This window comes from Tachyglossus aculeatus, chromosome 9 (assembly GCF_015852505.1).
Source record: "Tachyglossus aculeatus isolate mTacAcu1 chromosome 9, mTacAcu1.pri, whole genome shotgun sequence".
Lineage (NCBI taxonomy): Eukaryota > Metazoa > Chordata > Mammalia > Monotremata > Tachyglossidae > Tachyglossus > Tachyglossus aculeatus.
The window spans coordinates 49,682,240-49,708,176 of NC_052074.1; the positions used below are offsets into that span (position 1 = coordinate 49,682,240).

Sequence of the window (25,937 nt, forward strand, 5' to 3'; positions counted from 1 at the left end):
AATCCATAAACAGACATGATGTTGAAAGAACTGGGAGACTTGCATTGATTTTATCAGCTACTCCTGCACATATCAATAAAATATCCTTGCAGTACTGTTATCAAGTCCTTGATGAAGCACAATTTGCATAAGAGGCTTTAGCTTGGCTTATAAAGTTGTCTGGGTAGCCTATCAGTGCTACAAATCCCAAGATGAAGGGCTTGAAGTCTGATCAAATACAGTACCAACTTCCCCTGCCCCCAGTCATTTGACAAAACCTGATGCCAGTGGGGCCTAGTGGATAGAGCACAGGACCTGGGTTCTAATCCGGACTCTGACACTTGCCTCCACTGATGGCCCTTGGGAATTTAGTTCTTGGTCAGTTTTGCAAATTAAGGAAACTTTTTTTTAATAAAAAGAAAAACATGAGGCTTCACTGGCCCGATGGGCCCACATATGGCTACAGCACTCCCGGTATGAGGGAGTACGGGAAGTTGCCTCTGCCTCAGACTGCTGCTGGATTCAGGAGATTTATTTATTTTTGTCATTTTTTTAAATAAAAAGGAAACACGAAGTGTCACTTTCATTCCCCTCCACTAGTCCCGTGGGAAAACAGACCTCGGGCAGCATGAATCCTTCAGAATTTTCTGTGCCCCGCTGGGAAGGCCCAGCCTAGCTCCCTTCCCTCCCATAGTTTATAACATGGCTGTAGTGATGTAGTGGCAGCAGCGGTAGGGTTCTGACCCCACCTTCCCCCTGACCCCAACACGGAGTTCAGTTCAGCTTTGGAAAATGAGCCAGGACAGCAGAGGGAATATGTGTTTTCCTGCCCACTCTGGGGCTTGGGAAAAATAAGCAGAACAGTAGAGGAAAATATGTGCGCACCCATGATCAGCTTGGGTTCCTTTCTCTTGAGCTTCATGGAAAGTCCCACCTCTTTTCTCCCTGGACAACTCCCCCGGCTCAGAAGGTCCAGTGACTCTGTAATTTAAGCTATGTAGATAGCCATCCAGGAGAATTTATAAACTGCTGTTTTATGGGATCATCTTGCAGGATTTCTCCAAATCTCCATTTTGTAGAACAAAATCCACCAACCATGGTGGAATCAAAAACCTGAGTTGAGGAAATCACTCTGCTTTAGTGCACACCTGACATGCTCCGATTGACTTCAAAAATTCAGTTACGTACAGAATTGCCTGACAATTGCATTCTCCTGCTTTTATCTATTGTGGCATTTGGTTAAGCGTTTACTGTGTGCCAGGTACTTTGCTAGGCACTGAGGTGGATACAAGCAAATCGGGTTGGACACAGTCCCTGTCCCACACAGGGCTCACAGTCTCAATCCCAATTTTACAGATGAGGTAACTGAGGCATGGAGGAGTGAAGTGACTTGCCCAAGTTCACACAGCAGACAAGAGGCATCTGTAAAATGGAGATTAAGACTGAGTCTGCCGTGGAACAACCTGATTACCTTGTAAACTCCCCTGCGCTTAGAACAGTGCTTTGCACATAGTAAGCGCTTAATAAATGCCATTATTATTATTATTATTAAGAGGCAGAGCCAAGATTAGAACCCATGACCTTCTGACTCCCAGGCTCATTTTCCACCCTAAGCCATGCTGAATTGCCTGACAATTGCATTCTCTTTTTTTTTATTTTGCTTTACATTCTACCTCATATTTTAATCTTCATCTCATTGAGTAACCGAGAAAACAAATATCAATCAATGATATTTATTAAGTGCTTACTGTATGAAGAACAACATACTAAGTGCTTGGGAGAGTACTATAGAGTTGATAGATAAGTTCCCTATCTACAAGAAGCTTGCAGTTTAATCTATAAACATTTCTCACCATGACTTTCTCATTATTCTGTTTTATGATACGTGATACCTGTCTACTTGTTTTGTTTTGTTCTCTGTCTCCCCCTTCTTGACTGTAAGCCCATTGTTGGGTAGGAACTGTCTCTATCTGTTGCTACATTGTACTCTCCAAGTACAATGCTCTGCACAGAGCGCTCAATAAATACGACAATGAGTGAATGACCCAGTGTTCAGTTTTTCATTAACATACTACACCTTATTCAGTTTTTCAATTTACACAGTTCAATTCCAATACCTGACACATTTTTAAAATTGAATTTACTTTTTATAAAACTAATGAGAACAACTTCTTTGAGATCACTCTGAGTTTGAGGTGTCTTTAGAAGAGAAATAATTTAATAAGGCAGATAAATTAAGGTTTCTCCATTGAAATGAAAAATTCAGTGTGTTTGAAACAAAAACATGGAAACTATTGAACATACGCCTAAATCAATTCTATATGAAGATTTTATATTATGACTAAAAACAATCCATTTTAATGACTCCCAGGTTTACACTCTTTGAGAACCGAGACTTCCTTAAAACTATAAAAATTTTAAAAATTCACAGACATATACTTTCAATAGAACCTTTACTTATCTCCCCAGGACGTAATTTTAAGTTCTATTGCTCTTATTTGTGTCTGACTCATTTCTTTTTAAAGATTGGGATCAATTGAGTTTCAATTAAGTTGCCAAGAAAAATCCAGCTCTTTAATTTTTTTTCATTGGTATTTGTTAAGTTATTACTATGTGCCAAGCACTGTGCTAAGCGCTGGGGCAGATACAGGTTTATCAGATTGGACACAGACCCTATCCCATACGGGGCTAAAAGCCTAAACTGGAGGGAGGAAGATTGAATTCCCATTTTATAGATGAGGAAACAGACACAGAGAAGCTAAGTGATTTGCCCAAGGTCGCAAAGCATGCAACTGGCAAAGTCAGGATTAGAACCTAGATCCTTTGACTCTCAGGCCTGTGCTCTTTCTACTAGGCCATGCTGCTTCTCTTTGATTTATGACAGTCACAACACTGGCAACTGGACTTCAGATTTCTTTAATGAAAATAAGTACATTTTCATCGACTGCCATGTTTAAATTGAGTTGGTGAAACTTCTTATATACTGAATGCCATGGTTAGACCATGGGAAAATTGACCAAAGTGGTCATTTGGTTTTCTGTAAAAGTCTGTGTTCACATGGTATTTGAATCATTCATATCTTCAGGTAAATTTTATATATATATATGACATTTGTTAAGCACCTACTATATGCCAGGCACTGTACTAAGTGCTGGGATACATACAGGCTAATCAATCCATGTCCTACATGGGGCTCATTGTCTTAATCCCTATTTTTACAGATGAGGTAACTGAGGCACAGAGAAGTCCAGTGACTTGTCCAAGGTCACACAATGGACTAATGGTGTAGCTGCTTTACCCACTAGGCCATGGTGCTTCCCTGTATATAGGCTGCCTACTGTTTTAAAGTAAGAAGCCAAAAGACCTGCACATGACTAATGTTATTTCTAGCCATAGGAAGTATCACTGAAATACTGGATGAGGCATCTGATGCTCAATTTTCTATTAAATTCAGTTGAGATGCAGCATATCTATAGCTGAGGGAGAACTGAGGAGAGATTTTGAAGCAAAATGAAGGACTGTCAAGTAGGAGAGAATTACAGGCCACTAAACCCTTTCAGTATTTCTCATACATAAATTATTTAGATCAAAACTTTCTGGACAAACACCAGCACTTGGAAGAGAAATGCTGATTACCCAATCACATACATGTAGCAAACACGAGAGGCAGCATCTTTCCCAACTGAGACCACTTAGCAAATGCCTGCCATGGACACAGATTATGAAATATATATGAGAGACCACAGAGGGTCTCCTGCTCACATATTCCATTGTAGGTCCTTCTGGCTCACAGAGAAGGGAAATTATTTTTATACTGTGCAGAGTAAATGTGTTAAAATATACTCAATGTGCAGTTTAGAAACATCCATCAGCTTGACTCTCCTTTTTGCCAATAGGAAGGGACCAATTTAACTCTCTCCCAAACATTCTCCCCAGAAGCCACCAGTTTCCATGGCCTCCAGTGATCCAGCCCTCTACATGGCTTCACCAGTACGTACGGTGTAACCCACAGAAATTCTGGTTATGTCAATCATTCCCTTCCAGTGATTGACATAACTTTTTCCCAACCAAAATCCAGCCCAATTCTGACAATTCCTGGTGTTTCAGGGTCCAATCCTCCAATTTTCCTGTGCAGCAGGGAAGATTTGTAAAGATCCACGGCCCTTTGGATGCTACAACACAATCATGTTGGCCACTCTGGGTTCCAGTAGCAGCCTTCTGTGGGAAAGTTAATCATACAGATTTTCTTCTTTTTTTTTTTGCCTTCTTTCTCAATTAATGCTCAGAAACAAGCCAAAATATTTGAATTGTTTGTTTCTTCTAACCACTTGACTCAGCAATGGGCAAGCAATAGTGGCTGGTTATCACCCCAAACTGGGCTGCGTTGAACTTCTGTCCTGGCTCCACAGGTTTGGCCCAGCCTCTACCCAGTCAAACCCCAGCACTCTCAGCCATGCCTCTTTAAGGGAGTGCATGAACTGACACTGTAGGAGACTGAGTCTCTAAAACGGAGGAGAAGTTGGGTCTGGTTCACACCCTCCCATCCTTCTGCCACACACATTTGTGTCAGCACGGCCCCTATGAGCCTGTTTATTCCATTCTGCCTACCATAAGTCGTCTCAGTGTATCATCACTCTTCTGATGAAACAAGCTCATCCTAAAGCTCTGTAAACACAAGGCTAAGATGCAGATCCACCCGTGGTCAGCAATATTATACTGATCAATTAACTTGTGGACTGGAATAAGGTCTTTCCTACTTACCTATTCCTGTCTACAAGTTAGTTGATTCCTTATTTACAACTCACTACTCCATCTGCAGTGCATCTTTGCTAAGGAGGCGTTAGGTATAGTTCTTGTCTTGTCTTAAGTTCTTGACATGTTTCCAACTCAGAGTGACTCCTTGTACACATCTCTCCCGTAGTAAGTGCTCAATAAATACCATTGATTGATTGAGATTGAAGAAGCAGTCATCACTCAGCTCCACTCTCCATCTGCAATTGTTCTGGTAGTGTATCCACAAAGTTTTCTTGGTAAAAATACAGAAGCAGTTTACCAATGTCATCTTCTGTGCAGTAAACTAGAGTCTCTGCCCTTAACTTTCTCCCATACTGCTGCTGCCCAGCACAGATGAGTTTGTAGCAGATTGCCATCCACTCGCTAGCCACTGCCCAAGCTAGGAACAGAATGGATATGCCTCTGCTTGACTCGCCCTCCCGTAGTCAAAGCTGGTAGAATACTGGAAACTCTCCAGGTGCAATCCTGAGAGGGGCCAGGTATTTTTAGGGAGAGGGAATAAGACCCTTAAAAAGAAACTACCACACTACAAAATACAGAACAGGAAAGTCATTGCTCATATAAGCAAAAAGTAAGGTTGGCAGATCTATCATAGCTCCATATCAATCTCTATTGATAAACATCTTTTTGAAAATATTTAAAGACTCCCAAGACTAATTCATCTCTTTCAAGTTTGATTTTCATAACAGACACCTCCAAGCAGATTTCATGTTGACCTCATTCTTGGCCCAAGACAATCCAGATTATGTTCATTCTACGGCCCAAACTGACATAGCAAGCTCAAGGAGCAGAAGAAGAGAAGATATGGAAGCAGTAAGTTCTGATTTTTCCTATTCAGTACTACCACGTGGAAGAGAATCTCAAGTCCTTGGGCAGGTTTCCATTATACTAAACCCATTCTGAATTAAGACGAGATTCCTCTTTCAGCCGCATCTTATGCAGGTTTTGGCTTTGTCTAGCCATACAGCTGAATAGTATACATTCCTATTTAGACAAGCAGACTGTATTAGATTCTTTCAATAAGTTTATTATCCCTAGATCCCTGAAAAAGAAAACAAAAATAAATTTCTGACTCAAGTCCTGTCAATACAGTGGCAAATGAACATTCTGGAAAGAAACCTGCCTTACGGGGGGATGGGAGGGGTGAACATATTTGCATAAAAACATTTCAAGCCATTCTTGATGGGGGTGCAGTTTCCGGATAAAAGCCTCTAGGTTGCATATTGCTAGCTCAAATCTGGATACCCATTTTAACACCATCTCTGGCTCTCTGCAAACGAACAATATGGAGGGGGAAAAGCTTTTGCCTGACTGTCTATATACTGTGCCAAGTAAACTGTTCAGGTGGGTTGGGCCTAGGTTCATTAGGGATTTCTCCACGGTAATGGATGAACATCAATCAACTGTATTTAACTGAGCACTTATTGTGTGCAGAGCACTTTAAGTGCTTGGGACAGTACAATATAAAGGAGCTGGTAGACATGCTTCCTATAACAAGGAGCTTATATGTGAAGTTCATTGCAATTACTGTTCTTTCTCCGGCTGGAAACTTCTACACTGAAGCCTATTTGTGCCATTAGAACGTAAGATGTAAGATATGCCTAGTATTATGTCTCTGGACAGTGGCAACAGATACTGGGAAAACTATGTGATGACTGCTTCTACATTCTCAATCAATCAATGGTATTTATTGAGCACTTAATATGTGTAGAGCACTGTATGAAGTGCTTGAAAGAGAGTACAATACAACAGAATTAGCAAGACACATTCCCTGCCTTAATGGACTTACAGTCTAGAGACGATGACCTAATGGTTAGCGATATATCATCTAACACCTACTCTTACTTTCCGTGCCTTCTCATTTGCCGTAGAGTCATAATGACATTTCTTGCACACTTACGCTGTACGGGTCTCCAATAACCTAAAATAGATTATTGACCTGTGATTTCATCGAAACTCTTCAAGGGGGCTTAAATTGAAGAAAAATTCAAGAGAAAAGCATGCCCAAAGTAGCTGTTTAAGGGGCAGTTGGGAAGGATAGAAACAGTCTCCCATTGGGGATTCCAGGAAAGTTGTGGCTACCAACCCACCACCCATATGTGTGATTATTAAGTGGAATGCTCAGAGAAGTTCATGGCACAGAGGGAAATGCTGATGTACATTTGCTCCTCTTGTGGCTAGCTATCCTACAAGTATAGCATCACCTGTGTAAACAGACAAATTTCTAGTTTCTAGTTTTCTTCTCATGCAGGAATGTCAGCCAGTCAGTCAATCATATTTATTGAGCCCTTACTGTGTGCAGTGCACTGTATTTAGCACTTGGGAGTGTACAATATAACAATAACACAGACCCATTCCCTGCCCACAATAAGCCAACTTCCTTAAGTGGCCAAACTGAAAAGCCCACCAGCAGAAATGAAACGATCTTACAGCAACATATGAAGGATTTTCTCCTTCAGACATGGAAGAACCTCTGACAGCATTTCAAAGATTAGGAAACATCCCGTTTTTCAGGGCAATTTTGATCCTCAAAAATCCTTCATGTTTAACAAAAAACTTGGCCTACAGCAGCTATGCTTCAATTACATCTCAGCCACAGCACCCACCTCCTAAACAAACAATGAAGGAGTTCATAGTTAATGGCTTGTATTCCTGCCCTGCAGTCAGTGAAATATATTGTATAGCTTGAACCAAAACTTCCTCTTAAGAGGAAATAAACAATGAACAATCTCAAACAAGACTTAAAGCCCAGATCATTATTAAAAATGCAGTTCCTGAATCAAAATATTGCTTTCAACTGAAACAAGGCTCCAACAGAATCTTTATGCAGGTTTCACAGTAGTTTAGAGAACAACATCAAGGCTTCACAAAGTGAGCATCAAACGTTCAGAAAGGGGTTTGACAAACCATCAGATCTCTTACATCTCAGCTTCTGCATGGCAAGCTGTAGTGGGGAGACAGAAAGCAAACAGGGCAAAATAAATGTTTAAAAAATAAAGTGAAACCTAAATTGTAGCTGTAACAGTACCAGTGGAAAGCAGCGGTCAGTGCCAGAATATCTGAGGGCAGAAATGTTGGGAAGAATATGATCCAAGAATTGGTGAAAATGGCAGCAGGTAGCAAATGCACAGCATTATACAATGTTGGTTATTCAGAGCATAAAAGCCTGTATTTTCAGCCACTCACACGTATATATGTATGTATCTCACCCTGTTTATGGAATCTGCTTTCCTACCTACATAGTAAAGACATTTAATAGGAAGCCCGTGACAAGAGCTCATTTAATTGCAATCCTTTGTACTTCTTAGAATCCATTCCTCTGTGTTGGCTATAAACATCCACCGAACCATATTTCAGACAATTTCATTCCAAGTTTGCTCAGGGTTTTCTAGGGAGTCATGATTTATTGAACATCCCAAACTAACGCATGCACTTGCCACTGTGAATTTTAACAATGTGGATGAAGTCACCTGGGGAAGGAGAAACAAACTGCCTTCCTGTCAGAGTGATTCTTGAACATATGTTCTGTTGTTACTGTCAGATTCAAGTTAGGGAAACGGCTTCATAGGATGCAATTTCTCACTAACAATGTTCCACTGGCACCAAGTGTCATGGGGTTCGGCACTGGTTCCATCCATGTCCTCTGGGGCTCCTCATTAGGGTAGCGGAAGTTGAATGCTTGGCATGCTCACAGGTTGCATTTGGACTCACACGGATGACACATGAAGACAAAAAGTTCTTCCTTAATTAAATCAGAAATAATTGGGCTTATTCTTCAAATTGTTCAATTAATTATGCATTTTTTAGCCCCTCATCATTAAACACTTAAATAGAAAAGAGAGGAAATGGCCTTGAAATGGCCTTTCAGACAAGGAGGTTAAAAGAAATTATACATTTTCCAAAATGAAAAGGTAGCTTCAGCAAAATCTGCTGATTGTGTTAATATTTGGTACACTTTTCCAGTGTACTAAATTATGCCCTGAAGATTTGGGTAAGGGTCACAAAGAAAAGATGACTGTACAAAAACAGTGGCAGTGCTAAACCAGTTGAATGAAAAGTACACTCTTCTACTCCTATTCTATTCTTATTCCTATTCATTCTCTGGCTTCTTTTGCACTTTCCTAAACTTTCAGCCCCTGCAGGGATGGGATATTAGTGGATGATATCCCCTTCCCACATATGATTTTTAAATGAACCTTTTATGCCTTACAAGTTATTTCAGGAATTTTAAGTTAACGCATAATTACAATGATGAAAATATGGCATTCTATTTTCAATGCAACATTATTAAAAGGAAGACCTTTATTCCATTCATTCATTCATTCAATCGTATTTATTGAGCGCTTACTGTGTGCAGAGCACTGTACTAAGTGCTTGGGAAGTACAAGTTGGCAACATATAGGGACGGTCCCTACCCAACAGCGGGCTCACAGTCTAGAAGGGGGAGACAGACAACAAAACAAAACATATTAACAAAATAAAATAAATAGAATAAACATGTACGAGTAAAATAAATAGAGTAATAAATACATACAAACATATATACATATATACAGGTGCAGTGGGGAGGGGAAGGAGGAAGGCAGGGGGGATGGGGAGGGGGAGGAGGGGGAGAAGGAGGGGGCTCTTTAAAACTATAGGCTGGAGGCTGACAATGCAATCAAGGAGAATGTAAAATTGGAATTTCTTGGTGGACGTCTGATGAAGGAGATAGGGTATGGAAACTAAAAATGCAAACAAATCAACCGATGTATTAATAGAAAATATGAAATACTAGTATTTCTATTATTCAGAAAATATTACTTTTATCAGGACTCGGTAATATTTTAGGAGCTTTATAAATTCCACAGTAAGGACAATAAAACCAAGGATAGTAATGATAATGGAAAGCAGCATGGCCCAGTGGAAAGAGCACGGGCCTGAAGTCAGACAGAGGACCTATGTTCTAATCTGGACTCTGCCAATTACTTGCTGTGTAACTTTGGGCAAGTCACTTAACTTCTCTGTGGGTCAGTTTCCTCAACTATAAAATGGGGATTAGATCCTTCTATCTCCTACTTAGACTGTAAGCTCCATGTTGGACAGGGACTGTGTCCAACCTGATAAGCTTCTATCTACCTCAGCACATATAATAGTGCTCGACACGTAGAAAGCACTTAGATACCATAAAAAGCAGGTGCTATTTATTAAATATCCCTCCTCCCCTCCTTAACTTCCATCTTCAACCACTCACTCCCCACTGGTTCCTTCCCCTCTGCCTTCAAATATGCCCACATCTCTCCCATCCTAAAAAAAACCCTCTCTTGACCCCACCTCACCTTCTAGTTATCGCCCTATCTCCCTCCTACCATTCCTTTCCAAACTCCTTGAACGAGTCGTCTACACGCGCTGCCTCGAATTCCTCAATGCCAACTCTCTCCTCAACCCCCTCCAATCTGGCTTCCGTCCCCTACATTCCATGGAAACTGCCCTCTCAAAGGTCACTGATGACCTCATGCTTGCCAAATCCAAAGGCTCCTACTCTATCCTAATCCTCCTCAACCTCTCATCTGCCTTCAACACTGTGGACCACCCCCTTCTCCTCAACATGCTATCCTACCTTGGCTTCACAGACTCTATCCACTCCTGGTTCTCCTCTTAACTCTCCGGCCATTCATTCTCAGTCTCTTTTGCGGGCTCCTCCTCCCCGTCCCATCCCCTTACTGTAGGGGTTCCTCAAGGCTCAGTTCTTGGTTCCCTTCTGTTCTTTATCTACACTCACGCCCTTGCTGAACTCATTCGCTCCCATGGCTTCAACTAACATCTCTACGCTGATGACACCCAAATCTACATCTCTGCCCCTGCTCTCTCTCCCTCCCTTCAGGCTCGTGTCTCCTCCTGCCTTCAAGACACCTCCATCTGGTGTCTGCCCGCCATCTAAAACTCAATATATCCAAAACTGAACTCCTTATCTTCCCTCCCAAACCCTGCCCTCTCCCTGACTTTCCCATCACTGTTGACGGCACTACCATCCTTCCCGTCTCACAAGCCCGCAACCTTGGTGTCATCCTCGACTCCGCTCTCTCGTTCACCCCTCACATCCAATCTGTCACCAAAACCTGCCGGTCTCACCTCCGCAACATCACCAAGATCTGCCCTTCCCTCTCCATCCAAACTGCTACCCTGCTGGTTCAATCTCTCATCCTATCCCGACTGGATTACTGCATCAGCCTCCTCTCTGATCTCCCATCCTCCTGTCTCTCCCCACTTCAATCTATACTTCACACTGCTGCCCGGATCATCTCTGTGCAGAAACGCTCTGGCCCCTACTCAAAAATCTCCAGTGGCTATCAATCAACCTAAGCATCAGGCAAAATCTCCTCACTCTCGGCTTCAAGGCTGTCCATCACCTCGCCCCCTCCTAACCTCAACTCCCTTCTCTCCTTCTGCAGCCCAGCCCGCACCCTCCGCTCCTCGGCCACTAACCTCCTCACTGTGCCTCGTTCTCGCCTGTCCCGCCATCGACCCCTGGCCCACATCCTCCCCCTGGCCTGGAATGCCCTCCCTCTGCACATCCGCCAAGCTAGCTCTCTTCCTCCCTTCAAAGCCCTACTGAGAGCTCACCTCCTCCAGGAGGCCTTCCCAGACTGAGTCCCCTCCTTCCTCTTCCCCTCCTCCCCCTCCCCATCCCTCCGCCTTACCTCCTTCCCCTCCCCACAGCACCTGTATATAAGTTTGTACATATTTATTACTCTTTATTTTACTTGTACATATTTACTATTCTATTTATTTTATTTTGTTAGTATATTTTGTTTTGTTGTCTGTCTCCCACTTCTAGACTGTGAGCCCGTTGTTGGGTAGGGACCGTCTCTATGTTGTCAACCTGTACTTCCCAAGCGCTTAGTACAGTGCTCTGCACACAGTAAGCGCTCAATAAATATGATTGAATGAATGAATGAATGAATTAAATGTCTACTATGTGCCAAGCACTGTAGTCTCTACTGGAGAAGATAAAAGACAATCAAGTTGGACACAGTTACAGATGAGGAAACTGAGGCACAGACAAGTTAGGTGGCTTGCCAACTAAGTTATGTTGCCAACTTGTACTTCCCAAGCGCTTAGTACAGTGCTCTGCACACAGTAAGCGCTCAATAAATATGATTGATTGATTGATTGATTGCCCAACATAATGCAGCAGGCAAGTGGCAGAGCTAGAATTAGAATCCAGGTCCCTTGACTTTCAGGCCTGTGCTTTCTGTTGATATATGTAAACTAGTTAACCTTCTTCTTAGTGGTTAATTCCTATCAATTTACACAGCTCTCCAGAGACTGAGGGAAGTCCAAGGAATTTGGAATCAAGTGCTAATTGTAGGGAAGAGGACATTCTGAAACCAGTTCTGGGTTCCTTGATCTCCTAATCAGCCTGTCTTGGTTCCCACCACATTTAGGGGTCTCAGTGGTCTCTCCTCCACCTTTCTATCCTCATCCCCTTGAGGGAAAACTCAGAATGGAGGGCAGGACAGGAGACTGGTAAATCCTCAGAACCAGCTGGCTAACTCAACCCCTCTCAGTGCCCAAAGAAGCACTATTTGCAGAAGGGGTTTGAATGAACATGCCCAGAGCAGTTTCCTGTGGGAGGGAGAGTTGAAGTCGAAAAATCAGGTGAAAGAGATAAATATAAAACATGTCAAACTGTTTACATGGAGGGCCTTTCTGTATAAAAATCTTATTATACTAAAGTATCTGTCGCATTTCACAGAAAAAAAAAACACTTCAATTTGAAGTAGCGAATTAAGAGTTCATAACATCTGCTCAAACAATTTCATAATCAGCACAACTCAGTTTCAATGGAAATGAGGAATCAAATATGTTTGGGAGGAACTGTGGCAGGTACAAAATATTTATTTGCAAGGAATTAACAGACTCCAAACTAATTCCATTTTAATTTAGGGATGTTAGGATAATGTACAATGGGAATCAGCATGGCCTAGTGGCAAGGGCACGGACTTGGGAGACAGAGGTCATGGGTTTTAATCCCCGCTCCACCACTTGTCTGCTGCATGACCTTGGGCAAGTCACTTCACTTCTCTGTACCGCAGTTACCCCATCTGTAAAATGGGGATTGAGAAGGTAGCCCCATAGTGACAGGGATTGTGTTCAACCTGATTACCTTGCAACTACCCCAGCACTTAGAATGGTGCTTGGCACATAGTAAACGCTCAACACCATTATCATTATTAATGGACCTTTCATCATATTTTTCCTACGAATTTTCTGAGTGCATAGAAATTTGATGGCTTTCACCACTGACCAGTGGAAAAGAATGATCAATATCTGCCTTTTAATAAGAAAGGGAGTCAAAGCTCTGGCCTTTGGATAGGATAATGGATTCTTCTTTCCCTAAGGTTCTTGCATTCCAGAAGCTATTAACAATCGTGCTTGCAAGAAAATCCTCTATTTTACTTTGTGTCTCCTATTGTCTCTTGCCTTTGTTGCTTCATGTAGTAATTGGAAGTGAGACAGAACTGATTTTATTAGATTCAGAAAACACATTAGTTAGCTTCCATTTATCATTAGAAGCATGACATTGGCATTTACCGAAGGAAGTCAATATTGCAAGACAGAACAGAAGATGGATGTTACATTGTATCACTTCAAAAAATCTAGGGTCATAGGAACCAAGCGCTCAACTTTACCAGATTATAGCAAAAGAGGGAAAACACCTCAAATCAGGCAATTAGATAATCAGGACATGAATCTTCTGGCTTGGGAAACATATAGCTTCCTAAGTGTTGGAATGCCACAATAAAGAAAGGCTGTCTCACCTCTTATTTATCCTCTCTCCTCTGCCACCATATTTCAGCTCATGTTTTGCTCCTCTTAAGCTTACCTATTCTTTATGCTTTGTTCTCATCTCTCACTTCCAATCTCTGGCATCTTCTGCCTTGAACTCCCTCCACCTTCACATCTTGCTAGACCCCTACCTTCCCTACCTTTACAGCTCTTTGGAAATTATGTCTCCTCCAGGAGGCCTTCCTGACTGATCTCTTCTCTAGACTATATTGTCTTTGTGAACAGGGAACGTAAGTACCAATTCTTTTTATTCTGTACTCTCCCAAGTGCTTAATGCAGTGCTCTGCCCACAGTAAGCATTCAATGAATACAATTTATTGATCTCCCCAACCTATTTACCCCTTATGGCCACTTCTGTGGTATGTAAGCACTTGTGTTCTCACCAACCATGTCTTCCCTCCCCCAGAGCATTTCTGAACATATCTTCACACTCTATTGCTTCCCCCTACCTTTGATTGGTTTTAGTTTGTCTCCACTGATAGATTATAAGCTTCTTGAGGGCGAAGATCATATCTCATGTCTTTTATCTATGTCGTAACCTCCTGAACACTCGGTAAAATTCTCTGCATAGAATAAGCATACAATAACTTTGATTGATGGATTGATATCTTGCCGATACCTTACCATAACAGTTTAACTCTGTATAGAGCAAAACCACTACTGAAGTGAGCTATTAAAGGTGGAAAAAGGTTTAGGCTCTTGCATGTTATTATCTGTTATAAAAGGAAAACCAATACTGTTGAAAAATTTTTTCCAATTCCCCTGAGTAAATTTATAAGCCAGTTTAGAAATAAATGTTCTACAATCAATGGCATCTATTGAGTGCCTACTATGTGCAGAGTACTGAACTCAGTACTTAGGAGAGTATAATACAATAGTTGTAGACCTGTTCCTTGTCCACAGTGAGCTTACAGTCTAGTGGGGAGACAGACATTAATATGAATAAACTATGACTATGTACAAAAGACTGTGGGGCTGAGGATAGGGTGAATATCAATTGCTTAAAAGTACCGATCCAAGTACATAGATGGCACAGAAGTGAGAGAGTAGGGAGGAAAAGACAGTTTAATACAGGAAGGCCTCAGAGCGGATGTGATTTTACTAAGGCTTTCAAGGTGGAGAAAACACAGTAAAAGTATAAGAAAAGAATAAAGCAGACTTTGAGCATTCAGCCAAGAGACAATAGAGAAGGAATAAAATGGGACATATACAAAATAGCCAAGGAAATCAAATGGAGAATTGGAAGGAAATGCGTTCTAACTGGTACTAAGTTTTAAGAGTGGCTACTGGAAACAAGCATAGCCATTCCTACCAGGTTTTTCCAGACTTCAATAGCATTGTTTTGGTCCCCTCACTTGTCCATGGAACAAGCCTTTGATTCTTGGAAGTTCCTTGACACAATACGAAGAGTTTCCCAGACATATGTGGGTTAACCATGTGCTGCTCCTGCCTATATATTAGCACATTAATTTTTCCAATGCATCCCAAGAGCCTCACTCCTAGATGGGCTAAGGGTACCTACCCATCTGGTCTGCGTGGCAGACCGGGACCTGGCCCCCAATACCAAGTGTGGGAGGGAGGTTTGGAGTGATTTGGAGTTCTTAAAACCAGATTGCAGGGGCTCAGAATACTGCATCTCCAAAATCCTGTGCTAAAACCCTGTTTCAATGTTCTCCTTAACACTACTTGGGAGGCAGAGGGAACAGGTCTGAGGGGCTTATGCTGTGAATTTGCCATGCTGTTTGGCAGTCTTCACTTGATTCTTCCCTCCATCTATCCAAATATCCTAGAGAGAGTTGACAGAAATTTCTCTTAGCATTACAGAAGGCCTCAGACAGCTGACAACTGCCTGTAAGGTAAGACTCACTATTACCAGATATATGCAAGTTTAGGGCTGAGGGCCCAGGCTAGTCTGGCCTACCTTGATTGGGACCTAATTAACCATGATGGCTTGAAAACTCCATATTATGACGGACATTTGAATAAACATGATAAAATGTTTCAGCCTGTTTCTCCAACTTCCACCCTTCTCCCATTTGCACTTCTTTACTCTTCCCCCGCTATATACGGACTGACTTAATTGCAAAAAATTAAATGTGTTACTGGTAAGGATGCTAGAAACTGATAAATTGACTCAAGAATAGTATCAGGCAATTAATGGTATTTATTGAGTGCTGACTGTGTGCAGAACATTTGTACTAAGCCCTTGGGATAGTACAATATAACAGAGTTGGTATACATGTCCCCTGCCATACTAGGAAGGATCCATTCTTCTCTAGAGAGGAGCAAATGCCTGCAGTAATAAAGCCAGAATGCTTGGCTGCAGGAAGCTAGAGTACTCCATTTTAGGAAGGAACACTGTGTTTAGACGGGGACTAAGGGAGAATAATTAGGGCTGGTTCCTCTCAAGAAGGAATAAGAGGAAGGAGATGGAGTGGAGGGTAGCTGAGGAGTTAATAATAATGATGGTATTTGTTAAGCGCTTACTATGTGCAAAGCACTGTTCTAAGTGCTGGGCAGGATACAAGGTGATCAGGTTGTCCCATGTGGGGCTCACAGTCTTAATCCCCATTTTACAGATGAGGTAACTGAGGCACAGAGAAGTTAACTGACTTGCCCAAAGCCACACAGCTGACAATTGGCAGAGCCGGGATTTCACAAGTCAGGAGGGATTTTCTTCAAGGCAAATTCAGAAACCTAAAATTTCCAAGCACACTAATTCACATGGAATACTATTTTGCTTTTGTTTGATTCTAGGTTTGTTGGGGTTTTTTATTATTATTATTTTGCTCTCCTAATGGTTTATGCAGGAAAAAAAACAAGAAAAATTCCAGTTTAGAACCATTTTAGAACCAGCCTGAGTGTTGCATGCCACAGTGGCTTGTAAAATGGGCCTGGACCCATCGGGGTCATCAGATTCCATGACCCCAGGCTGCCCCTGTTATCCCGCTGAGACACTGGGAGGTAATGGAGAGTCCGCCAAGAGAGTGGGGATGGTTTGGTACAACCCACTAGCACTCCTCAAACAAAACCAAAAAAAAAAAAAAAAAAAATAGAAACCAAAAACCAAAATAGGTTCATCCTTTAGACTATACCTCTCTCTTTCTCCCAAATAACAAACTGTGGGTAATATAGGCAACCCCATTTAGAGGAAGAGTCAGCAGTGTCTTCTGACAGCATCCTTGGTGTGTGAGCAGCCTTTCTTAGGGAATCAATATTCCCCCAATGCAGGAATGGGGCCAGAAAAGGTGCCCTCCTCTACTTTCCTGGATCCAGCTTGGAAGACATGGTCTCTAAATGACACTCATACTTAAAGATGGAATTTCACTGTCAGAAGTGACATCTTTGAACAAAGACAGCAATATTATATTTCTGGTTTCTTAACAGCACCAGAATGCCTCAGCAAGTTATTTTCAGTGAAAAAATTATACTTGTATTGATTGGTTCAGCTGGAGGAAGGAGAAGTCTTGACCTGAATGGTTTGTGGATATATTTGGTTACTCCCACATCGATACGGGGGGAAAGATGATGAGTGTGAGGGCTAAAAGCTTCTGACTTGCAACCAAAATTGATTTGAGGTGAGAGGAAGACTAAGGAGCTCGAAGAGGAATCTTTAAAAACAGATCAAACCTATACTGTGTCAGGAAGGAGAGAACTCTCTTCTAGACCAGAAGGTTGTGGTGAGCAGAGAACGTGTCTATCAACTCTTTTATACTGCACTCTCCCAAATGCTTAGTACGGTGCTCTGTACACAGCAAGCACTCCAGTAATATGATTGATTAAGAAGGACAAGGAGAGTTGTTGGGACAGCACCACTTGACTTGCCCTGGGTCTCCCTATTAGTTACAGATTGCTCCCTAGAATCCCACCCAGAACAGCCTTCTTTTTCCTTTAACAGCTAGTGAGTTTAGGTGAGCTTTTAATGCCCTGTTCAGAAACACAACAGCATTCAAATTTTTGCTCTCCCGCTGTGCCTTTTTATGGCCATATAGACAATCATTTGAGGGGAGATAAGGATAGGCAAATATCACTTGGCTATATTTACCTCATGAAGACCTAGGAGTGGAACCAGCCCTAACTCTCCTCCATACCCAGAATGATTCCTACGCCAGAGCAAAATGATACTTGCTAGGAAGGAGTGCTCTCACTTTCTTCTACCAAGAAACTGGGATCTCTCTCTGCAGATGTTCACTCTGCTCTATGGGACAGACTACCAGGACAACATGGGACAATGTGATGTTGTTGGTCCATAAAGACCACCATCAGCTGGGTATGAACTGGCTAGAAAAGGACTTGACAATCTGTTAAAGGTCACCTCCCAAAGATAAGTTCTTCTAGAGAGCCCTGCCTTCTTCAAAGTGACCCCCTTCCGGTCTCGCTTTGCTAGCACTCGGTCAATTCTTTCAGAACTTTCAGAAGCCTAAGTGATTAGCTGGAGTCCCTACCTCTACCCTGGCTTGCCAACTTCCTCGGTACATATGTCTCCACAATAACAAACATTGTTGAGGAGAAAAAAAAGAGGTTCTACAAAGATGTTGATGACTCACTTATGCAGTACTAACATGGAACATTAATGTCATGGATGATTTCAGAATCTGGGTAGGCCAAATTTCTGACTTATGGAAGGATAGCAAAGCTCCAATACAATGGTCTTTTCCTACTCAGTGACTACGCCAAACAGCAGCTTGTAATTACCAACACTATTTCCACTTACTGAATAAAAAAGACATCATGAATGCCCCTAAAATTCATCTGAACAGGGATATTTCATTGATTATATCATGGTTTGGCAGCAGAACCTGAGAGATATATGGCTCATTGCAGTTCTGCAAGATGTCAAGTACTAGAATGCACTCCAAACTATCACTAGTGACACAACCAATTGATCTAAAAGTAGCATTCAAACTATCCAGATGGCTCAATGTCAAGACACCTGCAAGGAGCTGTGAAAACAACAGCAACCCTGTTAGAACAAGGAGTCTCTTGTTTTCATAACTCCTTAGAGAGAAGCACTACTTAAATCTAAACAGTTTCTTATTAAAAACCCTCTCTTTACATTTTGTATAAGCTGTCCTCATTTGGAAATTATTTAGCAGCCTCTAATTATGCATTAGCATTTTTCTTGAATTGTTTTCCTCTCTGTCTTTCCACTGGGTTTAATGTTCAGAATCAGGACCAGAGAGAGGAATAATTAATCACTGAAAGTAGGATTTAACATACTGCATCACAGGGCATTACAGAAATAGTTCACAGTCACTATCACATGAAAAGCAGGAGTTTAGGGACCCATCATAATATAAAAATGGAATTTATTTAGCACCTATTACGTGCAATGCACTATTCAATTAATCAATCAGGGGTATTTACTGACTGCTTACTGGGTACAGAGCACTGTATTAAGCACTTGGGAGAGTATACTACAGAGTGGATACCTCCGTTCCCTGCCCACTGGAAACTTACTTGGGAAGGTACAAATGAGGTTGTTTTCCCTTCCCCAACTCCCGAGGTTATATTACAGCATCCTTAGAAGCTCTGAGTTAGAGAAAAGAGCTCCCAGATTGGGCACAGAGAAAACATCTCTGGGTAGCACCAGTGTAGGGAGACTAGGTGGCCATCCACAATTCACAGACCTGGAAGCTGGTTTGTGGAAACTCTGGCTATGATGTTGCAGGAGGGTTGGTGTCAACTCCTTTTTCGGATTATAGTATTCTGCTTTGGCATCCCAAAGCAGTAGAGATGGTATAGTCAGTAAGCCTCTGTTGTTCTATTTTACAAAAAACCCCAAAACAAAACAAAAAGCCCACCCACAAAATAACAAAATACCCCAAACTTTTACAATCAATCTTATTTGAGTGCTAACCTTCCAGAACACTGGAAAACATTATTTCCTTGATGGTACACTCCATCTGTCTTCAAAAATAAACTATGAACTTGAAAAAGCATGCGAAGCAGTGTGTGTGGAGCAAAGACAACCACAGGGCCACAACTTAGGGAAAATACACACTAATCAGACTTGAAGTTTGTTCTTCCCACTGTGACTATGACAAATAGTGGTCAGTTACTTGGTCTTCAAAAAAATCAATCAATCAATCATATTTATTGAGCGCTTACTGTGTGCAGAGCACTCTACTAAGCGCTTGGGAAGTACAAGTTGGCAACATATAGAGACAGTCCCTACCCAACAGTGGGCTCACAGTCTAGAAGGGGGAGACAGAGAACAAAACAAAACATATTAACAAAATAAAATAAATAGAATAGATATGTACAAGTAAAATAAATAAATACATAAATGGAGTAATAAAAGAAGAGTTGCCATATGCTGGTTCTTTCCCTCTAGTTCAAAGAGTTGGCAATCAAGCAGTTTCTATGTACATTTTATCCAGCTCAATTTTATCAACATCTGATAAGTTTTAAGTTTTCTACTGCCAGAAAGAGGCAGGAGGGTTTTCCTGAATCTGACTTTGTCTTGAGATAAGGCAGCTTAGCTTTTATTCTCTCTTGAGATAGGAAGACAGTGGTTTCTAAAGGGTATATTTGGGTCTCAAGTGAAATGTTCAGAACCTCTGATTCAGGGTGCTCAAATGAAGATCAATTTGCTTACTTTCCCAAACAAAGCTTTCACCCCCAAAATAGACTTAGTCTTACCACACACACAGGTTACTCGAAGATGAATAATCAAGTTTCCTCCTCCTCCCATGTCTTCTTTGCTCCTCGAATCACTGCTGTTAGCCGGATATTCATTTCACTCTATTTAACCACTGCCAAATTATCTGAGTGCAGCATGGAATCACATCTGCGGGGAGGACCAGGATCGGGCCTAGCCTACCTCAAATCCTGCCCATGCCTCACCACAGTCCTTGCTTCTCATTCCTCCACCCCTTTGCTCATCCCATTCCCCTACCTTCCCTTTTCAGGTGGGCAAACTAGATCTTTCTCCTCCAAAAAATCTCCTGCATATCCATTTTTCTAGCATACATGCTTCTGATTAGTACTCCCCTCATCAGTTATCTTGACACTGCTGTGTTTATCTGTTTATTGATTTAGATTTATCATTTCTACCTAGTCTCTCAACTACTGTTCCCCCCATTGGACTGTAAGCTACTTTTGGGCAGAGATCATGTCTCTGCACATTCTGCAAGGCCAAGAACCATGCTGGGTGCGCACAGCAGGCATTCAGTGAATACTGTTGATCTGGATACTGACTGGCAGCAGCCTAGATCTGAAAGTGCTCAGAAATGAACCAAGAGAGGGGAGGAAATTCATCTCCGGGGCCAAGGGAAATTGCAGGGGTCTTCCACCATGCCTGAAAGTACCTGGGATTGGCTTTACTTATCTAGCCAAGCTCCTGGCTTGGGTTGGGGTGAGGTGTGGTACTCAGGCCTCAGGAACATAGGCTTTAATGGTCACAACCTATTGAAAACCGGCAACAACCACTCAGTACAGTGCTCTGTACACAATAAGCACTCAATACCACTAACTGGTTGAACAAAAGAACTGCTTGTCTTTCGTCTTTTCTTAAGTAACATAAGCACCTGAACAGCTCATATACTGACCAAAAAGCCTCCTGTTTCGAAAAAAAATATCCTTTCTCTTTCAGTGCCTGCCTATTTTCTTCTCTGGATCAGTGAATCGATTTTCTGTTTCACCAGAGAGTTCTAGTCTGTCTTGCTTTAATTTAAATTACACATGTTAGTCTTTCACAAGCTCATGCATACAGGGAGATCTTTTAGCAAGAGCGTCTATCAATTCTCTGCAGCTGTGAAGAGAAGATGCTGGATTTGTAATTCACATCCCTAATACATTGAAACTTTCCTTTCATTACAGGTTTTACACCAAGCCATTTATAAGAGAACTCTCAAATCGAATGGTATTTCTATCTAATTCAAAGCATTAGGTTTAAAGTGCATATTTTGAGCCAGAAGATATTTGCACACACTAACATTTACTTTCGACAGTATTGTTCATGCCTAATTAGATTCCAGTTGCCCTCTGACCTCATGAAAGTCAGCAATAATTATTAGGCAAGAAAATATTCCTTTTGGCATGTGTTTCTAAGTGTTTGGACTAACGCCCACTTTCTTGACTTCTTTTCTGTCCCTCTTACAGATAAATTACTTGGAGTAACAAGGGCCTATCACAATCACTGCAAATGCCAGAACTCTGGTGATTTTACTGGTGATCTTTTTTCCTTAAATTGGACTAAATTTGCCTTCCAAATTACAGAATCAGTCGCCTAAGGCAGAAGGTGTAAGATGTTGGAAATATGGTTCAGTATATTTGCTGTTACCACTGTCACATTGTGACTGATAAGAGGATGAGTGGAAAATGGACAACAAACAATCCCATTTATCAAGTCATATATAGCAATAAACACAAGAAAAAAGGACATCTGGTATTCCTCTCACACTTTCTAATCAACATGGAAGCCGAAAGATTGGAAGTGCACCAAAATGCTACGCATTACTGCTTCCTGATGTGTGTAATACAGCTTCTGTACCCAGAAAATCTGTGAAACTGCTGTTTGAGGAAGGTACCTCAAATGGTATAGAAAGGGGAGACCAAAAAAAGAGACAAAAAATTAAGGTGCACAGAGCTTGTGTTCTAGAGTGTACGCTTGTTGTGGGCAGGGAACGTCTGCAACTGTCTTCTTGTACTCTCCCAAGAGCTTAGTACAGTGCTCTGCACATAGCATTTAATAAATATTACTGATTTTGATGATTCTATCTAGCATTCTTCACAATCTTCAACCCCAGTAATGGTTGCTTTTAAAGGGTTTGGTTTTGTGCAGTAGGGTGACTTCTTTTATGAACAGCGAAGACATTTAGCCTAGTGGATAAAGCCGAGCCCTGGGAGTCAGAAGGACCCTATTCTAATCCAGGCTCCACCATTTGTTTACTGTGTGACCTTGGGCAAGTCACTTAACTTTCTCTGTGCCTCAGTTACCTCATTTGAAAAATGGGGATTAAGATTGTGAGCCCCTTGTGGAACAGGGACTATGTCCAGCCTTAGTAGTCTCTAGCCCACTGCTTAGTACACTGCCTGGCACATAGTAAGTGCCTAACAAATACCATAAAAAAATAAATGAATAAAATAGCCTTTTACTCAGCCTGCCTTCATTTCTAAGGGACAGACAGTACACACCTTGAGGGTAGGGATTATGTCTGATTTTATCAGACCTTCCCAAGTGTTTACTACAATGCGCTGCATGCAGAAGGCATCCAGTGGATAGCACTGAATAACCTGCAGGTTGGAACCCCTGTGTCAGATCCTTATATCAGTTTCTGGCTCTCTCCTATGGGTACATCTATAGACCCTTTGAAGTAAATGGCTACTCTTTGTAGACCAGGGCACGATCTGTCCTCCCATTTCTCCCTCATATTCTGCCCCCTCAATCCTGAAGAAGAAAAGCCAGGTGGAATTTGTTTAGAGAAAAACAAAGTCTGTGAGGATTGTCTTTTTAAAATATCTATTGCTTTCTGTCAGAGTATTTAGAAAAATAAGGATCCTTTTCAGCTTCACTTTGAAGTTAACAAAATCTGTTTCCCAGTGATTGTGTCAGAGGTTTAAAAACTGTTGCTCTCAGTTTTTTATTTAACATTTAAAAATCTGTTTCCTTTTTGAGTCTGTCAAAGGCTTCGGAAAAAAATGGAAACTTTGTTGCTCATTCAGTACAGCTTTTTTTTTCTGGCTGTACATGCTAAAACAAATCTGTTTTCCTATCCTTAAAGACAGTGGTTTGGCTTATTAAAATAGTTAAATATTGGTTGCTCTCTTTTAGAATGTTCTTTAGAGATTAACATTTCAGTGTTCAGCGAATTGATAAGAGGATACTGCTCAAAACAATATCATAAGGCGCCATTAACATGAAGACGTGGGATAAGAGATCACCCTTAGATATACAATATCATCTTGAAAAGCTGGACTACTCTATCTGCTCTGCTGGGTTCATAAAAATCATTTTATTCCATTTCGTGATTCACTTAAAATGAATCCCTGAGCAAGGTACAATATTTCACAGAGAATTAAAGTGGACATTTTCGACAGCAGAACCAAGAACACACGGATAAGCAATGATGTGATCGCCGTTTCAAAGAATGACTTTGCGGAAATTAGGGAGGGTAATATACTCTCCGGGCCACTGTGGAACCCATTTTCCACCCTCTGAATGGGGTGGGGGCGGCTCCTGATGGCTCAACGGAAGAGTCGGTGCGTAGTTCCTGCCCAGGATTGACAAAGCCGAGGCTACACTCAGTCCAACTGACAGGCAGACAGAACTCTGAGGAACTCATTGTCTGAGGAGGTGAGACAGAGGGAAAGAGTAATGATGCAGGCTCCTCCAAAACCTGCTGTGCTGTGATCATCGACTCTGCTGTGCCTCTTGCACACATTTCAACAACCTCAGCACGGTTCGTATGGCAGCCCCAATGTGCAGTAGAAAAGGGGACTTCAGGGGCTGTTGAGAGAGATATGTCTCTTCTCTACCCAGGAGAGCATGGGCAAAGCCATCCTTAGGGGAGGATGGATTGGGCAACAGCCTTGAACTCTGCACTTTGGTTGTCCTGGGCTTCGGTCTACCACCCAACCACATACCCAACTTTCCCAACACACAGGCCATGCCAGGTCTGACTTTTAGACATCTGATCCTCTTTGTGGTAGGGAAGAAATTGCCATTTCTTCTCATTCTAGATGATGTCATTTCATTTTGTGCATTATGCCGTTCACTCAGTGTTATAATAATAATAATAATGATGATGGCATTTGTTAAGCGCTTACTGTGTGCAAAGCACTGTTCTAAGCGCTGGGGGGTATACAAGGTGATCAGGTTGTCCCATGTGGGGCTCACAGTCTTCATCCCCATTTTACTGATGAGGTAACTGAGGCTCTAAGAAGTGAAGTGACTTGCCCAAGGTCACACAGCAGACATGTGGCGGAACTGGGATTCAAACCCATGACCTCTGACTCCAAAGCCCTGGCTCTTTCCACTGAGCCATGATGCTTCTCGTTATGAAACACTGTCAAATGGCAATCCACCTGAGTCTGCCCAAACCTATTACTACTACCACTACTACTACTACTACTAATAATAATGATGGCATTTGTTAAGCGCTTAGTATGTGACAAGAACTGTTCTAAGCACTGGGGAGACACAAGGTAATCATGTTGTCCCACATGGGGTTCACAGTCTTAATCCCCATTTTCCAGATGAGGTAACAGACAGAGAAGTTAAGTGATTTGCCTAAAGTCACACAGCTGACAAGTGGCAGAGCCGGGATTAGAACCCATGACTTTAAGCATTTTTCCTAGGTGAGGAGAGGGTGTTCCGCCTCCCTCCCCCAGCATCCCCCAACCTCCCTCGTGCCCCATGGACATTGTGAACCCCTTCCAGGTTCCTGCTAGGCACAAACTATAGCAGAGCTCTAGGGCAGAGGGACTTTGGAGACTGGACACATTCACATTTGAACTCCCTTCCCCCTACATACTGGGCCCCATGGCCCTTCCCTTAAGACAGAGCCCCTGAAGCAGCCTGCTGCCTCACTCTCTTACCATCTGAATCCAGTCCTGGTCAAGTTACTGGGTATTCAGCCTCACCTCGCCTGGAATCTTCACTAGCCTTGTCCTGCTCAGTCCCCCAACCCAATCCTTAGGTTCAGTCTCAGATGCTGCTGTCTTTTCCTCCTCTCCTCCCCACTGCATCCCCTCCCAAAGGAGCTTACTTAGTGCAGGGAGAAGTGTGGGTAGAGATGACAGGCACATTGGCTCTTGCAGCGGCTGAATGTCTCCTCCCACCCCAGGCAGCTGGAGAGAAGAAGGGAAGAGGAAGGGGCAGAGGCTACAATGCTGCTTCCAGATTTTGCTCCCCTCTGGTCCAGAGCTTCTAGCAGATAGCCGGCCCAACTCACCGTGGAATAAAATGGTCAGCAACTTTCTGGAGCTAGAGAGCAAACCCCAGGACTCTGCACACAGGGGGAAGGCACCAAATCAGCCCAACCTCCTGGGTTTGCAGCACTGTGAGATTACCATGCCTGGCTAGAGATGCCCTTAGGCAGGTGCCTGACCCAACCTAGATACCAAATGAAGAACTGAGCTGAACTTTCCATCAGCATGCCCAGGCAAGCATTGCCCCTGCCTGGACAAGAGAGAAAGGGACAATAGAGAGGGAGAAAGCCAGAGGGCTGTGAAAAACCATAAACCCCTAACCTGAGGGTTGTGGTGGGGAAAACCTTCAATTCATTCATTCATTCATTCAATCACATTTATTGAGCGCTTACTGTGTGCAGAGCACTGTACTAAGCGCTTGGGAAGTACAAGTTGGCAACATATAGAGACGGTCC

The 25,937-nt window shown here is 42.2% G+C and overlaps 1 protein-coding gene and 1 non-coding gene across 7 annotated transcripts in view; both read right to left on the bottom strand.

Moving 5' to 3' along the window:
- The window catches only part of KCNH7 (potassium voltage-gated channel subfamily H member 7), a 318,392-nt gene that overhangs the window by 196,135 nt on the left and 96,320 nt on the right, over positions 1 to 25,937 (bottom strand). The window lies entirely within an intron of this gene.
- Positions 5,111 to 5,248, bottom strand: LOC119932652. Its single transcript, XR_005452395.1, has one exon. It is a non-coding gene; the product is annotated as a small nucleolar RNA SNORA7 (small nucleolar RNA).